The following is a 19,056-nucleotide window of genomic DNA, read 5'->3' on the forward strand; positions in this document are numbered from 1 at the left end:
CTAATTTAACCATTTCCTACCCGTCCATTCATATATCTATTTATCCATCTGTCCATATACATCAGGCCATTTTCCATCCATCCATCTGTCCATCTGTCTGTCTATACATCCATCCGTCCATCCAGCCATCTGTCCATCCATCCATCCGACTATCCTTCCATCCCTTCATCCATCCATGCATTCGTCTGTTCGTCCATCCAACCACCTGTTCAACCAACCGTCCAACCATACACCTATCAGTCCATCTATCCATCTATCCGCCAGTTCGTCCATCCATCCATCCATCCATCCATCCAACTGTCTGTCCATCCATCCATCCTTCCGTCTGTTCGTCCATCTGATCATCCATCAATCCGCCTGTTCGTTCATCCATCCATTCATTCACATGTCCATCTATCCAACCATCTGTCCATCCATACCAATCAGTCCATTTTCCATCTATCTGTCCGTTTGTCCGTCCGTCAGTCCATCCGCCATCTGTCCATTTATCCATCCATCCATCTATCTATTCTTCCATACATCCATCCATCTGTCCATTTATCTATCCATCCATCCATCCATCCCTCTGTCCATATTCCCAACAGTCCATTTTCCATCCATCCATCCATCCATCCATCCATCCATCCATCCATCCATCCATCCGTTTGTCCGTCTGTCAGTCCATCTGCTGTCCATCCATCCAAATATTGATCAGTCTATGGATATTTTCATCGACATACTGTATCTATCATCTATCTTTCCATATACATTATCCTTAAACTTCACTTATATATACCTGTCAGTTCATTCATTTATCCAGTTCCTACTCATCTATTTATTCATCCATCCATACATCTGTATAAAATAAAAACATTTTACAGACAGTCAGTCAGCCAGCAAGACAGACAGTTAGATGTAGGACAGTCAGAATGCGTGGCAGACAGGCAGAGCCTCTGTTTAACTGAGGCAGACAGATTCAGCACGGACCATTTAGATGGCTAATTTGTCCGGTTAAACCCGACACACCTGCGATGTGCACATACAAACACCCATGCAAAGATTTTGGAAAAGAATCCAAGTGAATAAAATAGCACATCTGCTAACAATATGAATCTGACATCACAAAAGGCTTCGCTCTTCTTAACCCAATATCAAACATATGCACACATACGGCCTATTCAGATATTCTTTTAAAGCAATGAAACATCTCTCAAGATCTTCCCACTGTCCAGAATAGTTATGCATGGTGTCCTTGAGTGTACTTTTATCAAGAAATGTGTTGAAATAATGTGACATAAGCTGACACAACATATTACATTCTGTCTACCCTGTGGTTTGTCTGTGTCAGGACATGTATGTGTGTGTGTCTGAGGTACTGGTACAAACATGTGTGGTTGACTGCCACTACATGACACTGTCGTGGCATGAGCTCATTACTGAACAGCATTTCTGTCACAGAATGAAACAAAAGCCAGTCCTGTCTCATTCTACACACACATGCTCACTCATATGGCCAGCATCAGAGCTTTTAGTGTGTGTGTGTGTGTGTGTGTGTGTGTGTGTGTGTGCAATGAATGCTGTCAATGTTTAAGAGGGTGGACAGCAGGAGAATGGAAGCGTCACACTTCATTGTCTTCACACACACGTACAACAGACGTGCCAATACAGTGCAAACGCAACCAGTTGGTGATGTGATGAATATTAATGCACCGCTTTCAAACCAATTGGTAAAAATAACGCAACAATGTTTTACATATGCACATCTGAATGTAGTCACACATGCACACACCCTCACACGGACAATTTCATGGCTCTGCAGTTTGCCACTGCTGCTAAACAGAAACACCCATGTACATCACTGGAGTGGAATGAAGTGATACGATTGGCTGACAGTCCAATGACACACTACAGAAGATACTCTCACTGTAAAAGAGTACAGATAACGAGTTACAGTGGCACTAATAAAATCACGGCAGCACAGACATAGACAACTCATGTTTTTAAAGGAGCCTATGTCAGCGGTGTTTGAGCCTCTGCAAAGCCTGATGTTCAGTTTGGATGAGGTCACCACACATCTGGAGAATGACACAGTTTTGAAAGCTCATTCAATGAAGTAAAGCTTCTCTCTCCCACTGAACTAGAAACACACTTTTTTCTCACTCTTTTTCTCACTCCTCAAACACAGACATTTGACATTTAATCGGGGACATTCCATGATATATTTTATATTTTTTTAATTAACCAATTTAGGCAAGAGTTAATCTTTATTTATCTATAGAATAAAGGGTCAGAAAGGCTCAAATAATCTTATATTTAATCCATGTCTAAAACACTGCTAAATGTCAATATTGTGAAATTTTCTTATTATAACAAGCTTTTTTATTTTAATATGAGTTAAAATGTCATTTTAAGGTAAAATGTTAAAGGGCACCTATTTTACCTCTTTTTCAAGATTTAAGAGAAGTCTTTTGTGTCTCCAGAATGTGTCTGTAAAGTTTCAGCTCAAAATACCCATCAGATAATTTATTTTAACTTTCAGAGTATTGGAATTTTCTGCTTTGAATACTATGTAGCTGTTTTTGTGGCCTGTGCCTTTAATGATATTTCTCCCCGCTCACTGTTCCCACTTGCCTGTCAGAGTGTGCCCCAATTTCCACCTCGGCTGTGTCAGATAAACAGCACAGTGACAGACATGAAAGAAGCACATAATGTTTATAATAAATACTACAGTAAGAACTTTCCCAATGATTATTACTCCAATATGACTGTAGACACACTATACCTACACACAGTTCTGTCCAAACAGCTTAAAAAATATGATTTTTATCACAGGTGCTTTATAACATCTCTAGGAATAATTTAGCATGTATATTTAAGAAATTTTCTTAATATAATATAAATCTTTTTTTAACAACTGATTTGTTATTTACTGCAGTGGTTTTCAACTAGTTTGGCCATGGGACCCATATTTGTACAGTCATCAAGCAGCGACACAAATTTTTAGGAACTATAATATAATTTTAGGAATTATAATTCATTTGTGTTTATTTGTTAACATACACAAGTAGTGACAGATAAATCATAATAAAATCACCAAGGCTTACAAATAAACAATACATTATTGCTGTCATTTAACAAAGTGTATCAAATTATAGTAATATTACAGAGCAAAAACTTAAAATACTGTAAACTGTGGTTAGGGAAAGGAAAAGTTCAGTTGTTGAACACACATTTCAAAATAAAAGTATGATATAAGCAAAAAAAAAAAAAAAAAAAAAAAAAAAAAATTGTTTTTTTGACTACACATTCCGCGACCCACTGAAAATGTTCCCACGACCCACTTTTGGGTCACGACCCACCAGTTGAGAAACACTGATTTAGGGCATCAAAATACATCTGCAAAATTGTTGCAAATTTATATGTCTTAAATTTAAACAAACAAATTAAATTTAGTAATGTTCAACTCAATTTATTTGTTTAAATTCAGCCCAATTAAATTGTTTACAAGCACTTAACTTGAAAAAAAATGTAAATACAAGGAATCATCTTCGAATGGATTTTTTTTCAGTGTAGAAAGAAATTGGTTATCCAACAATATAAATGACTGTCACAATTTTTTAAACTGTATTTATTTATTTTAATGAAGGTGTTCTCAGAAATGTTTTTGGGAGAATTTTTCAAGTTCATCTCACTTCCAGGTATAAAATGTGTCACCAAATTATGCTTACATATATACAGTACATACTAACAACACACACAAACACTTTAAACAAAAATAGCATCCCATAAATAATAATAAATATGGTCCACTTTATGTGTGGATGTGTGAATGTGTCATATTATGGTGTGTGTCATGTCTACAGCAGAGAAAGACTGGAGGCTTGATTATATGTCTTCCACGACACACTCCTTTATTATTGGAAATGACATCATTGGGCTGATGTTTGGCTTAAAACAATATCTCCAATGTATAATTTCCGACTTAAGCTATGAATACAACTACCAGAAACCAGAAAGGAAAAAAATCACGAGGGAACCCATGCAAGTCACTAAAAGTGGCTGTTAGCAGGTTGCTATGCGGTTGCTAGGTTGTTTTTTTCCAATAGCTATGTATTTCTTTTTCCCTAAAAATTTTGTACGGTGCAACCAAAGAAAGTATTTGCTCTAGATAGAGCTCAGGTCTCTACCTCATTGTTTGTGTGGAGATAATTTGAAGCCAAATGATTCAGAAAAGTAATAGCACACCTCTTCTCAAAAAGCCACATGCTTTGAGGTGTCTTTAATGTCAGAAACATCGTGGGATGTGTTATGCACTGAATTGCAATAATCAGGATTAGAGGCTTGTTCAAATCCCTAACCATAATAGCGATGCTTGCTTTTGCAAACCCTACTAATAAACATTCATGTACATGATTCTGACATACCACGAGATGTCTTTGTGGATTACAACAGCTCAACAAGACAAAGATACAGGTAATCAGTAATGCAAACACAGATGCGCTGCTCCCTCAGATCTTGTTATAAATAAATTATGCATCCAATATATTCAAAAAGAGGAGACTTCATAATGGACCATAGCAGTGAACAGCTGGAAAGCAGGTAGTGGCAACACACATCTGTGAACAGGGTTGTAATTTCACTGCAAACTACTAGCAAATCACGGTCACACTCAGTTATCATGTAGTTTCTGCAAACTGTTCGATTCCTTTCTCCTCCAACAAGTCTCTTCTTTCTATTTTGATCCTGAATTGATCCAGATGCTGTTGGACGTCTTCCAGACAGGAAGTCAAACACAAGAGGCTTTGTATATGTGAAAATGTGTGCCTGTGTGTGTGCCTGAATGCTTGTTAGTGAAATTTCATTGTCAGTGCAAGAGCTGTCGTCACAACACAAACATAACTCATTGTCTAACTTCCTTTCCTGTTTCAGTGCAAGCTGCTGCTTTATCATGTCCCATTTGCATTGTGTCCATTCCTGTGTTGTGCCTTTGCTCCTGTTGGATGTAGTGTGTTAACGCAGCAAATCAAATTAAATTCATATTTGCACTTATTTGATCTTTTTTGGGGCCTTAGGATATGTTGGTATTATGCTGTATAAATTACATTTTTGTTTATTTATTTCTGTAGATGTATTAATAAAATATCAATTACGATGGATTCTTCAATATATATTTGTACATACACTGCGATTCAAAACACTGCTACACTCACCAAGTCTGCATTTATTTAATCCAAACAAAAGTAAAAACAATATTACAATTAAAAAAATCATTATAATAAAAAAAAATCATTTTATCTCCAGTCATCATTGTAATGTGATACATTGGTGCTAAATAAATGTGTTTTATTATTATTATTATTATTATTACTATTACTATTATTATTATTATTATTATTATTATTATTATTATTATTATTATTATTATAAGAAGTTGTGCAGCTTATGTTATTGCTATTCACTAGAATTAGTAGAAAGAAAATATTTCTGACTCTAAATATAGCTACCACATTTGTATCTCCGTTTATGAATACAAAAAAACATGGTGACAGAATTTTGCTTTCAATGGAAGTCTATGGGCTGGCATGCCTCTCTCATCATTGCTTTTTTAAATTGTTATTATTACTATTTTTTTTTTTACTAACAAAACGACAAAAACTTTAAAATTATTACATTTTCTTCTGTAATCAACAGTATGCCACTGTATTCACAGACACAATGTTCAACGCTGTATATATATATATATATTCATCTAAGAGTAGACACAAGCTAATTACAGAGAGAGAGAGAGAGAGAGAGAGAGAGAGAGAGAGAGAGAGAGAGAGAGAGAGAGAGAGAGAGAGAGATGGAACTGCATCATTAAATGACATCACATTGCTTGCTCTGAATATAGTGTCCACTTAGACAACATTCAAACAAACTTAAATACATTGAATTTCATAGACTTGAGACTAAAAACTCTGAAACTTCCAATATGTCTATCATTTCCAAACTTTTAGCAGCCTACTATGTGCCACAACTTTGAATGAATCACAAATAAATCCTTAAACATTAATATCCAGCACAAAATGACATTGCTTAAAATCCACTGGAGTTTAAGAAGGACTCACCGGTTCATAATAGAGATCCGTGCTGTGAAGTCACTCAGAATAGACAAGTCTCCCTCCTTTCTTTGTCTTTCTTTATTTCTTTTTCTGTTCTATTGCTCTCTAAACCTCCCTCCTCTTTCCCAAGTTCCCTCCTCCTTCGGTACAGCTTCCTCTCTCTCTCTCTTTCTCTCTTTCTTTCTCAGGACGATGGGGAATTAGAACAATGCATGGCAGTAAAGGAGAGCTGGAATCAGGGTGATCACACATAAACCACCATAGAATCATCTCCTTGTCAACATATACTATACACAATCAAGTTCTCAGCTGCAGTGGGTCTTAAAGTTGAACAATAAATGTGCTCACACACACACAAACACTCGTCCATACAGACCGCAGCTGTGGTCCCAATGGGAGAGAAACATCTCTGGCTGGAGTGAGGAGTAACTGGGTTCAATTGGGCTCCGTGCTGATTGGCTCCGGTGGGATGACTGGCGTTTCCTGTTAATGTTAAACCACTGCCAGCATCCTCCTTCAAACTTTAGAACACAGCCCAAAGGCAAACACACACACTAACATCTCTCTTTCTGTTTCTCACTGAAACACTCACATGTATACATGACCCACATACAGAAAAGGGGAAACGTGAGGGAAAATATGATATTTCATCCGGCAAAACCAACAGCTGCTTGAGTGAGTCAGAGTATAAATTAGTCAATAAAAAAAGAGTGAAAGAGCTGAAAAAAGCAAGTATAGCTATTAAAAATATATGTACAGTAGAATCCAGAATCTGAGTGTGCCTCACACAAGTGAGTGGGCTTGACAAACCACCTGCAGAAAACACACTATTTTATCTCTCTGTTTTTTTAACTGACACTTGCATCAGTTTTGCACCATATACTTTCTAACAATCCCTCATTATCTTTTTTTTTATAGAGAGTTTTATTTATGCATTTTATGACAAATTACAGTAAAAAAAATAAATAAAAATAATTATAATAATTATATTTAAAAATAGTATCAACTTAAGCGCATGAAATAATAAAAATTACCAACAAATAAAAAGGTAAATACTAATGTGGCTTAACAAAAACTACAATTGTACAATCTGACATACTCTACTTTGAACTTAAGAAGGAAAAACAATCAATTTGCTGGAACAAGGACTTGGTCTATATTTGACAATAATTTTATTTCTGAGATATATTTCCTAAATGGGTCCCAAATTTTTAAAAACTGGTTGGATGAAGCTTTAGACAGTCTAATTTTTCTAACTTTAGGAAGAAGAGGACATCATGGTTGGAGGTTTCTGATTCTTCCACCTAAGCAATATTAGCAGTTTAGCCAGGAGCACAATAAAAGCTATGCAATCAGATTGTATCTTTGTAAGATTATTTGACATGGGAAAAATCCCAAAAATGGCAATCACTGCACAAGGGGAGATAAATATATCCCAAAAAACAAAAAAAAACAAAACAGAAAACAGTTAAGTTTTATACAAGACCAAAACATGTTGAAGTCAGAATTATTAACCCCCTAAATTATTAGTGCCCCAGTTTATTTTTTCACCAATTTCTGTTTAACAGAGAGATTTTTTCAACACATTTCTACACATTATATTTTTAATAACTCATCTATCCTAACTGATTTATTTTTATCTTAGCCATGATGACAGTAAATAATATTTTACTAGATATTTTTCAAGACACTTCTATACAGCTTAGTGACATTTAAATTAGGTTAATTAGGTTAACTAGGCAGGGTAGGGTAATTAGACAAGTTATTGTATAATGATGGTTTGTTCTCTAGACTATCGAAAAAATATATAGCTAAAAGGAGCTAATCATTTTTTACCTTAAAGTACTTAAAAAATAATATTAAAAAACGACTTTTATTCTAGCCAAAATAAAACAAATAAAACTTTCTCCAGGAGAAAAAATATTATCAGATATACTATGAAAATTTCCTTGCTCTGTTAAACATAATTTAGGAAATATTTAAAAAAGAAAAAAAATCAAATGGGGTGTAATAATTCTCATTTCAACTGTGTGTGCATGAAAGGCTGGGGTGGAATAACAGCTATATGTATATATATATAAGTGCTTTGAGATCTTTAGGTTTGTCCAGTGTACACAATGTACAACTTTGCACTGCAGAAGTCCATGTCATGCGCGGACAGAGGGCTTGTGAATTCTGCATAGGACTGATTCTTAATCCTCATCTGAAATTTTAAATCCCAGATTGTCTTCTGCAGATACAGTTTCTCTTTCTCTACAAAAATTAAAAAGGATAATTTTAGCACAATTTTAGCACGAGTTCCTTCGTATATCTAGCACTTTTTGTATGGATGGCTTGTTGAATGGCTAAATGTCTCTGCTTAAAAGCATGAAAAAGCATCTGCTTAATGTACTTAATTTACTAAATGTAAATGTCCATTATTATTAGTGACACCGGTGGACATTTAGTGAACTTACTGCTCGTGTTCACACTCATGCACAGGTAACGCACAAACGAATGAAAGATTGCACCAATGTATCAGTAATGAACACTGATAGTAGACATGCCTCTGAGAGGGTTATTTAGTTGAATATGTAAATATGTGCTGCAAACTTTTAACACAGCAGTTAATAAAGCATGTGATATTGCAGTTAATTGAGATCATGATGATAAACTGTTGTGTTAGTTTGATTATAATTACTATACACTATATTTACTATATATATGGATGATAGTTTGAATGAATCCCTTATTTTATGCATGATGCATTGTCATTAGATTACAGAATAACCTAACAGAATTATCTTGAAAATAAGAAGTCACTTCATTCATCATAGAATGGAAGAGAGGCTGCCAGACGAGCACAAAATGTTACATTCTGTTCCCGGTGAAAGTATTCGGAGACCTTACCATGAAAATCCATCTAAAGGCTTTTATAAACAACCTAGGTCCAAAGATGAGTTGGGCAAAGTATTTTTTTTTTTTTTCAGTTTTGTCAAAAACATTTTTACATATTGGCTGTAAAACAATGATTAATACATGACATGTAACATATGTGGTTCTTTTTAATATCGCTCATACAAGAATTATTTATTTATTTATCTTTTACATTTAATTGTTATTTTTTGACTACAGATGTGAAGGAAATCTTTCAAATCATGTTGCTTTTATAAACACACTGTTCAAATGGACTTCAGACATACAGTGCATCCGGAAAGTATTCATAGCGCTTCACTTTTTATGTTACAGCCTTATTTCAAAATGGATTAAATTCATTTATTTCCTCAACATTCTACACACAATACCCCATAATGACAATGTAATAAAAAAAAGATTTAAAAAAATTTATTAGAAATAAAAAACCTGAAAAATCACATGTACATAAGCATTCACAGCCTTTGCTCAATACTCTGTTGATGCACCTTTGGCAGCAAATACAGCCTCAAGTCTTTTTGAATATGATGCCACAAGCTTGGTACACCTGTCTTTGCAAATATTAGCTCATTCCCCTTTGCAGTACCTCTCAAGCTATATCACTTATCTATCATTCAGAGACAACATGCATTTTGCTTATGTAGTTTATTAGTTAATACTATAACTGTTCCACTAAATACGATATCCTAACTATTCATTCATTTTCAACAGGCAAGTAATCCAGCACGTTTTACACAGGGGATGCCCTTCCAGCTGCAACACAGTACTAGGAAACACCCATACACTCTCACATGCACACACATACACTACAGTCAATTTAGTTTATTCACTTCACCTAAAGCGGATGACTTTGGGCTGTGGGGGAAACTGGAGCACCCGAAGGAAAGCCACGCCAACACGAGGAAAACATGCAAACTTTGCACAGTTGTCCAAATGACAACTGGCCCAGCTAGGACTCAAACCAGACCTTGCTGTGAGGCGACAGTGCCAACCACTGAGCCACTGTGTCACCCTTTTCCTACGTATTCCATTCATTCATTCATTAATTTTCTTGTCGGCTTAGTCCCTTTATTAATCTGGGGTCGCCACAGGGGAATGAACCGCCAAATTATCCAGCACATTTTTACGCAGTGGATGCCCTTCCAGCTGCACGTATTCCATAGTTAAAATGTTGGTAAGGTCTTGTCTATTTTTTGCTATTTTGCCCAACTGTCACCAATTGACATTTGTGAGCAGCACTGGACAAAAGAGTCTGCTAAATTAATAAATGTAAATGTTAATGACAACATTTGCTTTTAAATATCAGCAAATGAAAATGCCACTTGTAGTGTAAAGATTAAAGCATAATTTATCTTTTATTCAAACACATAAGCATAAATCACAAATTCAGAGATTTTTAAATCAACAAGATAAAAAAAAATGCATTTTATACTTTTTCTTTTGCTCTGGCCACCCACTATGATCTGCCAAGACTGCCCCAAATACCAAAAATATGACATGTCGGGGGTCAAAGAGATGAGAAAACTGATTGGTGGGTATTTTAAACATTTGGGATAATATGAATGACCGGATGTCTATCATACAATTTTGTCTCATCATACTGTAAGTGAAACTATTTAGGAAATAGCAGAAAATGTACAAAGTGAGGTGCTACGATTCAAAAATGATCCAAATGACAGAATTTCTGAAGCATTTCAAGCATATCTGCTTTTTATAGGAGCATTTTCTTCTCCTGGATGATCTGAAGAAGCTCCAGCAAAAGACAGCATGAAAAAAGCAAGCATTTTGTGTAATTGCAGGGAAGGGGAACAGCGGTTTTAGGTGATCTAGCCAAGAGAAAATCTTGCTTTTCAAGGAATGCGTAGACTCATCCCACGAATTATGGGTAATAATAGCATTTCTGTGCTCTAGTTTAGATTTAAACCTCTGTTTCCAGTCTGGTATTGAGATGTTCTCCGGTCAACCCTGGCTCCTATGTGTCTACAGATCCAAACATCTCCAACACAAACAACACTGAGCAATACTGACATCAGCATCTTATCCACACTGTACCGAGCATCAGCTGAATGATGTACAACTCAAGCTCTACATATTGATACTGGCATGTGAATGGTGCTCAATAGCATTGATCACCTATATATGCGTGTGAATGCAGTCACACGGTGCTGTGTGTGGATATTCTAGAGCATAAGCAGGCACACAATATATTCAGCTTTTGGTCACTGGGGAAATCGCCGTAGATTTGCATTGTTGTATTGTTCTGTATATTGACTGTATTGTTTAATATGTAACATCAAGCTGTATTTTTTCTCTCTCAAACGTAATCCAAAGCACACACACACTGAAGCTCCAAGTGTATTCATCTGATACCTCTGCGCATTCGGTCCTCATTTGAACAAAAGCTCTCATCAAATTTAAACAAGCTTCTGTCCTACTTTACAGCAATTTATATGTAAATGAGTGTGTGTATGCATGTGTGTGAGATCGGAAAAATGTGAGTAGGTAAGCCCTGACAAACTGTGTGTGTGGTAATTGTGTTCATTCTCCAGTGTGTACCTAAGTGTGTATGTGGGAGATCTGTAAACACTGATGTTAATGCATGCGTGTATGTGAGTTTCATGACTGAACCAACAATGTCCTCTCCACTCACACTGTCTCTCTTTACCGACAGTCACTGATTGGCTTTTGTGTCTGCCAGCATGAGAGGTGCAGCAAACTGAAAGATGAAGAGAGAGAGAAAGAGCAAGAGAGGGAGAGATGTGGTAGGTGGCACTAGGTGGCAGCAGAGTATTAGGAAAATGAGGACAAAATTAACACAAATAGTCAAGAGACACACATCCTACTATCACACATTCATAACTTCCTAAAGCAGCTGTTCTGACATGAGTAAACACATTATTTATAAAAAATCATCCTTAATGAACTTAGATCTTACTGACGTGACAATAAATCTTGCAAATGTAACAAATGCAGAAAAAAAACTATCAATCAGTGTTTGTTACTACTAACATTCTGGCCATTCTTGCATCGTGACCACTTTAGAATGGACAACATTTTCAATAAATGTCAAAAAAAGGAAAGCTGTATGATCAGTTCAGTTTGGTCTTTAATGTACAGTTATGGGGACTAATACAATGCCACGGCTGCATAGATCTTTCAGTGAAACGTCATACAAAACTAACAGTTTGACTTTGGGGGAAAAATAACTACAGTACTTCAAATTATTTGTCATATCTGTGAAATTTACTCATCATCATGGTGTTTCCAAACCTGTTGGCCTTTTTGTTGCGTTCACAAGTGTGTGTCTCTCTCCCTCTCTTTTCATCTGCATAGGCCTAATTACACAGATGACGTGCCGTGGGATTGCCTGGAGCGACCCAGGGCATCTTTTAAAAAAGGATAAACGCCGATGGGGCTGGAGAGCAAGAGATATATATAGTTCCAAGTGTTATTTTTGATTGTGTTTTTCCATTTTGGTGTGTGCATAAATTTTGACTTTTGTTTGTCATTTATTCTTCCGTTTTTTCCCTCCTTGTTATTTTGTTTTTGGTTTGTTTGTTGTTTTTGTAAATATTGATTTACTGATTTACACAAAGAGAATGAGTAGGGGTTGGACGCCACACTTTTCTTTTCTGTAAATATTTTATCCTGTTTTTAGATAAGGAAGGAGTAATTCTTTTATTTTTATTTCTGTTATTTTGTTAGGTGTATTTAGATTAATTTGTGTGTTTAGGTAGGGGATATGTTTTAGTTTCTTTGGTATTTATTTTTCTATGGGTCGTCTCCAAGGTATTTGGCTGCATGTTTTAGGTGTTAAAAAAAACGACATGAAGATTACACTTCACTCTGGCTCATAAACGAATAAATAAATTAATTAATTTAAAATAAAATAAACTCTACTGTTAATGAAGTAACAATATTATTTATAAAATTAAAACCTTGATATATATAGTTCTATGCATTCTTTCATTCATTCTTTCGTTTTCTTTTGGGCTTAGTCCCTTTATTAATCGGGGGCCACCGAAGCGGAATGAACCACCAACTCATCCAGCATGTTTTACGCAGTGGATTCCCTTCCAGCTGCAACCCATCTCAGGGAAACACCCATCATTTACTCATTCACACATACATACGGACAATTTAGCCAAACCAATTCACCTATTTCACATGTCTTTGGACTTGTGGGGGAGCACCCGGAGGAAACCCCATGCGAACATGAAGAGAACATGCAAACTTCACACAGAAATGCCAACTGACCCAACTGAGGTTTGAACTAGTGACCTTCTTGCTGTGAGGCGATCGTGCTACCCACTGCGCCACTGTGATGCCCTAAAATCTAAATATATACTATGTAATCATTCATTTATTAATTTTCTTTTTAGTGCCCTTATTAACCAGGGTTTACCACAGTGGAAAGAACCTCCAATTTGTCCAGCATGCCACTCATTTACTATGTATTATATACTATAATAAATAAATCTAAAATGACTGGTATATAATGCTGCAACCACATAATTGATTCTAACTAGATCTTATTTAGTAGATTTAAAATATTTCTTATCTCCGTATTACCTACAAGTTGCTTTTAAATTTTCATATATATTTTTTTAAATTTACAACATATTTATTATGGCCTTAAAAAAGCTCTTAATGACACCTAAATACATATCACACATTTTGAAACCTTCATGAGATTTGATACTGTCTCAGATGTTCCAATCATGAACTATAGAAAAATAAATAAAGATCTATAAAGATCTTAAATTCTCCAGTAAAAACATTTGCATAGCCTTCCTTTTGCTATTTCTTTATTTGTCTTGTACTTGCGTTCCTGGTTTCATATCTAGCAATGTTTCTCATGTGTTCTTACTTTTGGCTAAGAAGCTTTAAAAGTGCTATAAATAAAAGTAAGCATTATTACTTGTGCGAGAAACTCAGCAGAGTTGAATCGAACACTTCAGACTCTCTGATCTCAGACAGCATTAGAGAGACAGAGGCAAGACAAAGTGAGATAAAGTGTGTGTGTGTGTGAGAGAGAGAGAGCGGTGAAGTATTGCCATCTGTCTCTACCTGTCTGTGATTACCAGAAGCAGGCAGACAGGAGAGATCTCCAGAGGGATGAGACGATGGGTAGAAGAAGAATTGGGAGGTAAAGGGTGAGAGTCAAGGGAAGAATAAAGGACTGGAATGAAGTGAGGGATGATTTAGAGAGGCGTGCGTGTGTGTGCGAGATTCTCCTGAGGATGAGTGTGAATGGTCTATCAGTCAGACTGGAGGCAGCCAGAGGAAGAGAGACAGAGAGAAGGATGGAGTGTGTGAGAGAAGACATCAGTTCAACTTAAACTGGGAGAATCCCAAGAGAACTAACAGACCAGTGGAAGTACTGTAGGTAAGATGAGGTTGAGATCATCCTAAATCATAATACAGTTAAAATAATATGCCAATAGGTGTTAAAATAGATGACAGCCTCAGAAATATCTTTAGGGGTACACAGCTGGTCAATGGAGCAGTGTCTTTAAAAGAAGCATTGTTGTCCATTGTAATACCATACATTTTACAAGTTGATATTATTGCAACATAGGGGTCCTTTTAAGGGTACGTCCCAAATAACAAGCTGTTGTACCCATATAAACATGCTATTTTTCTATTATTGCCGGATATTGTATAGTTCAAATGTTTTAAGATAGTATGCTTTTTACACAAAAAACTAATATTTATATTCAGCAAGGGTTTGTTATTTGATGTGATTCACAATGTATTTGCAATATTATGAATAATAGTATAAACAAAGTTATTTTTTATATTTACGAAAAAGTCTTGAATAAAATCAATCAAATTTTTGTATTTTTATTTATAGAAATGTTCAGAGCTGATAATAAAAATACTTTAATAAAGCACCAAAATCAGCCTCTTTGTTTTCTGCAGGTTCACATTGAAGACAAATATTTTAAAATATGCTAAAATAGAAGTGCTATCTAAAAAAATGAAACAGATTGTTACTATTTTTACTGTATTTGCATCCTAATCGCACAAGGAAGCGTAACGATTGCACATATTGGCAGGAAAGTGACAAATACATCTGATTTAATTCATTCAAAAGCGTAAAATTAAAAAATAGAAAAAGATGTGCCTCCAAACTTGACCCCTAACCCAACCATCATAGGAGGATGAGCAATATACTGAAATGTACAAAAGAAATCATACAAATTAGCCATCAAATCAAAAAGTTATGAATTGCCATGATATTGTGTTGGTATTTCTGATCAAAAAGCATTGTCTTGAAATGCACCTTTCAAGAACATAACAGAATCCAACCAATCTCAAACTTGCACAGAGCATTTAATTTGTTTCACAAGACTTAATTTTTTTATCAGGAGCCAAGATTATTCAGTTTGTTTTCCTTGTATGTTTTCTTTTTTTTTTTTAAATCTCAAACTGCCAAATTGCTTATCACAGCTAATCTCCTCACATAGCGTATTTTGACACGGGGTTACATTGTAGCCTGCTCACCTATTGTTTTCTGTTCATAAAATTAATATAATTTGCTAATTAGTAACCTCACATGAAACTCTGAATCTGTGTCTCATTTCCGAATCTGCTACTGTCCACTGTAGGTCACATTTCGTTCACGGACGCATGCTTTGAGAGCCTTTCTGACTGAAGGAATGAAATATGCTGTTTTCCTACAAGGCACCCCGGGGTGCTGAAATATAATTGGCTAAATGGGCATTGGGTGGGTTTAAATAACCAAAACAAAGACTGCATTCTGGCAAGGAAAACACATTTTTCAAAACAGAATGTCAGACTTCAGCATTGTTTTTTAGATAAACAAGAATTTTCACTTGGCATGTTTCTTAAATATCTGCAAACATATTAAGGTATTGTTATGCTTTAGAAGAAACACTTACATACAGCCCCTTAATGTTCTATTACAGAAAAAGGCACCTAAACCTTGTATGGCTTGATAGTGAATTGTTTTACATCTTTTGGTAACTGGCACTTTTAACAAATGCTTTGTTGGTTTGGGGGTGGAGTAATTCATTTTACTAACCAATGAAATGCAATGTGACATGCATGGAAACAAGGAAACACAGTCTTTAAAAAAAAACAAAAAAAAACTATAAACCCTATGACCTTGTAACTCGGAAAAAGTAAAAGGTCCAACATTTCTCAGAAGCAAAGAAAAATAATGAAAAGTGATTCCAGATTTTATGACACTTCACCACCAAGAAATCAGATCTACGGTAGGACAAAACACACACAGGCACACACACACTCGTCAATCTTATCTAAGTCCTTGAAAATGGCAGTTTTGTCAAAACCCAATTTCATGTTGGATGATAAAAATAAATTCCATCAAATGAGAGTGGGAGTGTGTAAGTGTGTGTGAAGAGCGGCTCAGCCTGTAATTGTAGGTGGTGTGTGTGTGCGTGTGTAATAAAATATGGATGCCATTGTTCAGTGGTGGTGGTGTTCTCCATGAGTGATTTTAATTACAGATGGAGGGATAAACTGGCCTGAAAGACTGGACTCCAAAGTGCGCGCACACACACACACACACACACACACACACACACACACACACACACACACACACACACACTAGCCAGCATGGTGATGGATGACATGACATTAAAACAAGACAAGGCTAAAACCTCATTCAGAGGGAAAAATGAATAGAAAGGTAAGCCTCAGGTTAAGAATATAAGAAACAGAAAACAATACCAATATAGAGTTATTGTTTTCATCTCACCGTATAAAGGCAAGTGAGTGAGTGTGTGTCTGAGTGTATGTGCAGTTTCTTTCCTAATTAATGAAAATCATGTTCATTTTGAAAATGTTTTATAATAAAGCCTTAGGCAACTCAGTGGCCCAGAAATTCCAATTAATATAGTCTCTCTCTCTCTCTCTCTCTCTCTCTCTCTCTCTCTCTCTCCTTTTTTTTTCTCTTCATTAACAGACCTGCTGTATTTCATGTAAAATAAAAATAAAACATATCTAAATATCCACAGATTCAGACCAATAGCATGATGTTTGAGAAACAGAGTGCTTGGTGAAACCCGGCGTTTTGTTTGCTCCCATCAGAAAGCAAACCGAGCAGCCGATATAAAAGCGGGGCCTTTCTTAGATGTGTGACACTGGAGCCGAGCATGACGGCCCTGTCAGTGGTAAAACCATTAGGCTGACTGACAGCAAAATGAGACTATATTTCAGAAGCACTTCATTTAAAACAAGCGTAGTCTACAGCTTCCACAATGCTTTGTGTCAGCAATTCCTAATGTACAAGGATATTACCCATCAGATGTGTGGCCTTATTACAGCAGCCCAGGGGAAGAAGCAGATTCACCAAAAAAAAGAGGCTTTTTCTTTCAGTCCCCCCTCCCCCACGATCAACTGAGTGAATATATTAGAGTTTATCACTTACTACAATTCAAAGGCAGACATAAATATTTGCATAGTTGTAAAGATTAAGTAACAGTGTGTTATGTGTCTGTTAGAGATCTGTTTTACTTATATAATTATACCTTGTGGACAAACAAACTAACACACAAATGCGTGCACACAGACAGACGTTTTTGCCCGATGAAAGCCAGTGAACCACTATATGAACCACAAAACATTGCAGCTTACAAAGGTCAAAAGCATTTCATAACACAGCAACAAATTAAAATTGTTTAATTCAAGGCAATGTATGAATTTGGCTTTAAACAAACAAAAAAACAAACAAAAAAAAAAAAAAAACATCACACATACACTACCTGACAAAAGCCTTGTCGTCTATCCAAGTTTTAGAAAAAACAAATAATAACTAAAAATAATGACTTCTAGTTGATCATTTGGTATCAGTAGAGGCTTATATGGAAGGCAAAGGTCTGTAGATTACACTTATTTTACCAAAATAAAACACGATCATATCTTGATTTTTAATTATTTAATTAGGACAGCAAAGTCTGACTTTGCTTAGACAAAAGTCTTGTAACTTAACAGAAATAATGTACAGAATAGAATATAAAGTCATGGTGCATTAAAAAAGGATTAATATTGTGGATGGCCCCCATGAGCTTGGAGGACTGCATCCATACATCTCTGCAATGAATCAAATCACTTATTAATAAAGTCATCTGGAATGGCAAAGAAAGCGTTCTTGCAGGACTCCCAGAGTTCATCAAGATTCTTTGGATTTATCTTCAATGCCTCTTCAATCTATCTTACAACAGACATGCTTAATAATGTTCATTTCTGGTGACTAGGCTGGCCAATCCTGGAGCACCTTTGAGGAACATTGATGTGGAGGCTGAAGTATGAGACGATGTGATATCCTGCTGAAGAATTTGCCCTCTCCTGTGGTTTGTAATGTAATGGTCAGCGCAAATGTCTTGATACTTCAGGCTGTTGATGTTGTCATCCACTCTGCAGATCTCTTGCACACCGCCAAACCGAAATGTAACCGCAAACCATGGTTTTTCCTTCACCAAACTTGATTGATTTCCTGCAGGTTCCAATTGTTCAGTATTTGTGATGATTGGGATGCAGTTCATCAGAGGATTCATTGGAAAAACCTTCTGCCACTTTTCCAAATAATCAACTAGAAGTCAGTTATTATTTGTTACTCTTACAACTGGGATCGACGATAAGATTTTTGTCAGGTATAACACATAAAAAAATCACATTTTAATTAATACAACTATTCCATAAATGTGGATTACATTGATCAAAAGTATAATCCAGACATATTTGTTAAAAATTTCTATTCGAAATGTTGCTCTTTTAACTTACTATTAAGTTTAGCATTAGCATCACTATTAAAAAAACAAACCTATAAATGTTTCTTGACTGTAATATTGATCAGAAATTTTGTGCATTAAAGTGCATTCTCAATGAGCATTCACACTCAATCTGGCTTTTTTAAAAAGGCTCTAACCCTGTGCAACACAAACACCTGTAATAAGGAAATAAGGTAAAACCAGGATAATCATCATGCTCTTGTAAATGTATCCTCAAGTGACAGCCTATTAATGTTGCTTTCACAAGCCCATTAATCTTGATTTAGAGAGGCAGACAG

The 19,056-nt window shown here is 35.8% G+C and overlaps 2 protein-coding genes across 12 annotated transcripts in view; both read right to left on the reverse strand.

The window, feature by feature from the left end:
* Positions 1-19,056, reverse strand: part of LOC141379311 (uncharacterized) — a 701,133-nt gene that overhangs the window by 121,124 nt on the left and 560,953 nt on the right. The gene's annotated exons all lie outside the window — the stretch shown is intronic.
* Positions 1-19,056, reverse strand: part of sash1a (SAM and SH3 domain containing 1a) — a 315,826-nt gene that overhangs the window by 90,326 nt on the left and 206,444 nt on the right. For 4 of the 11 annotated variants that reach the window (XR_012395554.1, XM_073932593.1, XM_073932590.1 and 1 more), the window contains exon 1: positions 6,087-6,172. The exons of the other annotated variants lie outside the window; for them this stretch is intronic. The gene's annotated coding sequence lies outside the window, so the exon portion shown is untranslated. Of the gene's footprint in view, positions 1-6,086; positions 6,173-19,056 lie in introns of those variants that run through there. 11 annotated transcript variants of the gene reach the window in all.

This window comes from Danio rerio, chromosome 20 (assembly GCF_049306965.1).
Source record: "Danio rerio strain Tuebingen ecotype United States chromosome 20, GRCz12tu, whole genome shotgun sequence".
NCBI classification, from domain to species: domain Eukaryota; kingdom Metazoa; phylum Chordata; class Actinopteri; order Cypriniformes; family Danionidae; genus Danio; species Danio rerio.